The 4,145-nt window shown below is 30.0% G+C and overlaps 1 pseudogene; it reads left to right on the forward strand.

Annotated features, from left to right (window-relative positions):
• The first annotated feature begins 1,102 nt into the window (after positions 1–1,102).
• On the forward strand, positions 1,103–2,720 carry LOC127112051 (25.3 kDa vesicle transport protein-like; annotated as a pseudogene).
• The last annotated feature ends 1,425 nt before the right edge of the window (positions 2,721–4,145 follow it).

Raw genomic sequence — 4,145 nt, forward strand, 5'->3', positions numbered from 1 at the left:
TTTACTACGGAAAACAATTGCAGGGAAAAAGAAAATATTTCGAATAGAGATTTCATTTCGGTATTCCTCTTAAAGAACGTCACTAATTACATAGTATCAATAGTATTTTGCATGCTTCGATATAATTTTGAATATCTTTTTTTATCATATTCAAAATGTAATAATATTATTTTTAATGCGACCTACAATAGAAACCTCATAAAAAGAAAAACTGACACTTATTTTTCTCTGCTATGCGCATTAAAAAAACGGGCAGACGGGGCCGTAAGGTTACTACACAATAAACAATCTTCTATTTAAAGTGTCTTGCTAATTAGTGCTTATGGTCCACGTGCCAATTATAATTTTAACTAATAGAAACGCTCTTGCTAAGGAGTTAACCAAGACTTGCATGCGTTTTTGGAGAGTCTCTCATTCTCACACTCCATTTTCATTCCATTTCAATTCAACGTGAACATAACATTAGTTTTCCTTAATTTTGCAACATTACAGAATTTGAAAAGAAAAAACCTAATCTATATTAGTTATATTGGAATGAAGATGATGATTTAACTCCGCCAGATCTGAATGACGTAAATTAGGTTTTGTTGCGTTTTTTGTTTTGTCAGATTTAGTAAATTATATAAGAACCAACGACGTAGCGTCGTAATTGGCGATGCAAACTTTTACGCAGTACATGCATGAGTTCTCTTACAGATTTTCGTTTAGTTTTGGCTCTTATCGCCTCAGTACGATTTTTTGGGATTCAATTTTCATTGCTATATTTTGCAATGTAAAAATAACTTTTGAACTTTGTATTGTACAAGGGTTAAATTAATTGAATAGTTTGAAATTTGCTTTTTTTGGTTAAATCCACCCAGGCTAAAAAAACTAGGGTATCATGATTTGGGGATCTGACATCAACTCAATTTACCCTTGATGAACAGATCAAAGGTGGATTTTATACATCATAAAGATATGAGTTTGTTAAAAAACAACCCTTGGTTTTCTTATTTTACACTTTAGTCGCGTTAGTGGAGCCAAAATTTATTATTTTGATGTTGTTTTGTGGTAGTGTGTATGAGGAATTTATTCATTACTTAATTTTTATGTTTTTTGTACCTCGGTTAATAATTGAATGAAGGAAAGTAAAGAAATTTGTGTTTTGCTTTTTTTAATTTTTTTTTTTGGTCTTAACTCGGATCAGGTTTTACTCTTAACTGTACTTTTGTTTGGTAATGTAGTCTGGTTTGGTTCGGTTGCAAAGTTCAAGACTTTGAGAGGGAGATTGTAAACTGAGAAAGATGGTGAAGTTGACTATGATTGTTCGTGTTACTGATGGTCTTCCACTAGCTGAAGGACTAGATGATGGTCGAGATCTTAAAGATGGTGAATTTTACAAACAGCAAGTTAAGGCGTTGTTTAAGAATCTATCAAGAGGGCTTAATGAGGCGTCGAGGATGTCAGTTGAAAGTGGTCCTTACATTTTCCAGTATCCTTCTCATATATCATGTCTAGTAGTCTTGTAAGAATGGCTTGAGTATAGCAATTATAATGTGTAGTGTAGGCAATGATATTTGCTTGAGAATTGATAAAATATCAGATGCAGGATCGGATGATAGGCAATTTTTTAGAACTGTGGAGTTGTCTACTGTTTGTTGTCACTTTGGGAGCTGTTATCTTCCACCAAATGCCATCCTCAGAATGAGATGCTTGATTGCACATTACTTTATTTATCAACATGTATATTTTTAGGCTAGGTATGCAAATCTTATAGTTTTGTTCATTGTAAGAAGCTATGATCTGTTTTCTTTGTTTTGATTGATATCCATTATCTCAGTTGAATCATAATTAAGTTGGTGGTTTTGTATATCTCATGCATGTGAAAAGTGTAATGCTATATTGTTTTTCCAAAACCTTACTTCCCTAGCAAGTTGATCTTGTTTTCATTATCTTGAAGTTTTGTGGTCTATTATATTTCAAATTAGTATTCTTTTGCTTTAATTATATTTGAAAAAATTCCGTAGCCCAATATGACCTTGACACAAACAAGTTATATTATAGAAGGACGGGTCTGATACTTGACAATGTGTGATCGGGCATACCCTAAGAAACTAGCATTTCAATATCTTGAAGAGCTCAGGAATGAGTTTGAGCGTGTTAATGGGGCTCAAATCGAAACTACTGCCAGACCTTATGCCTTCATTAAGTTTGGTAGATATCAGTTTCTGCACTGTCACATACCATTTAGCATACTCCTCTCTTTTTCCAATGGAGTTTAATTAATCTTTTTTTCTTTTGAGTGTTTAATAGACACGTTTATACAGAAGATAAAGAAACTTTACCAGGATACCCATACACAGCGCAATATGGCAAAATTGAAGGATGAACTTTATGAAGTCCACCAGATTATGACTCGAAATGTGCAGGAAGTTCTTGGTGTTGGTGAACAGTTGGATCGTAAGTTATTCATTGTATTTTTGAATAATTGTAGTTTTTGTTTATGCAATTTAGCTGCTGATTGCCTAAGAATTTGAACATAATATAGGCCTCTACTATATATGCATCCAATGGTGTTGGGTTTTCCTGATTGATATATGGCTAATAAATCCATTCGTAAGAAATGAAGCATGGGTTAGGATCTGTAAAATGTTTGTGTTTTTGTTGGCTTATATGTGCTCTGTACTAAAAATTGTTTACATACATTTGTCTGCTTACTTGGTTGGTTTTATTACAGTAAACTAGGCTTAATTCCAATTTTATATTAGTTTGATTCATCAAACAATTGGCTTCAAAACTGATAAGGCCGGGTTGACGATGTTCAATATTCTGCCCTTTTTAACCTGACCATAACTTTGTCTTTTCTGATAAAAAAAAACTTTTTCTTTCTCAAGTTGCAGCTACGGTTTTAAGTTAAGGGATAATTAGTATGTTAAATTAAAGAATATTGATGCCTTGGACCCTCTTATAATTTGAAAAGAGTAGCCGCAGTAAAACAGTAATATAAGTCTGCCCTACTTGTTAAATGGAAGGAACATAAGATGATTCTCCAATAGGGTGTTGGTTATATATTGACAACATCATCTTCAAATGCATGTGATCTCCCATTCTTGTTTTCTTGACTTGGATTCATTTAAATTTTTTTCACTTTTTTGCTTAGTGATGAAGAAACCTAAAATTTGGTGATAGAGAAGAAATTATTAATATTTTTTACATATAATATACCATAATACAGTGTGAATATGACAAATACAATTATAATTGAGCTTTATTAGGTAATTTCACTTATTAACCGTTTATATATAATATGTATCATTAATTTATAATCATTTAAATTTGTTACTTAGTGATGAAGAAACCTTAAATTTGGTGATGGAGAATAAAATTATAGAATTTATTTATATATAGTATACCATAATACAATGTGAATATGCCGAATACAAATGATATTGATCTTGATTATGTAGTTTCATTTATTACTCATTTATATATAATATGAATCATTCATTTATAGTTTTTTTAACTTTGTTTCTTAGTGATGAATAAACCTAAAATTTGGTGATGGAGAATAAAAATATTGAGTTTTTTTTACATATAATATACCATAATACAATGTGAATATGGCGAATACAAATAATATTGAGTTTTATTATGTAATTTCACTTATTAACCATTTATATATAATATGAATAATTAATTTATAGTCCTTCAACTTTGTTACTTAGTGATGAAGAAACCTAAAATTTGGTGAGAGAGAAGAAAATTATTGAATTTACATACATATAATATACTATAATACAATGTGAATATGCCGAATAAGAATAATGTTGATCTTGATTATGTAAATTCACTTGTTACCTATTTATATATAATATGAATCATTCATTTATAGTTTTTTTAACTTTGTTGCTTAGTAATGAAGAAACCTAAAACTTGGTGATGGAGAAAAAAATATTAAATTCTTTATTACATATAATATACCATGATATAATGTAAATATGACGAATACAAATAATATTGAGCTTTATTATGTACTTTCAATTGTTAACCACTTATATATAATATGAATCATTAATTTATAGTCTTTAACTTTGTTACTTAGTGATGAAGAAACATAAAATATGGTGATGGAGAAGAAAATTAATGAATTTATTTACATATAATAT

This window comes from Lathyrus oleraceus, unplaced genomic scaffold (assembly GCF_024323335.1).
Source record: "Lathyrus oleraceus cultivar Zhongwan6 unplaced genomic scaffold, CAAS_Psat_ZW6_1.0 chrUn0027, whole genome shotgun sequence".
In the NCBI taxonomy this organism is placed as follows: Eukaryota; Viridiplantae; Streptophyta; class Magnoliopsida; order Fabales; family Fabaceae; genus Lathyrus; species Lathyrus oleraceus.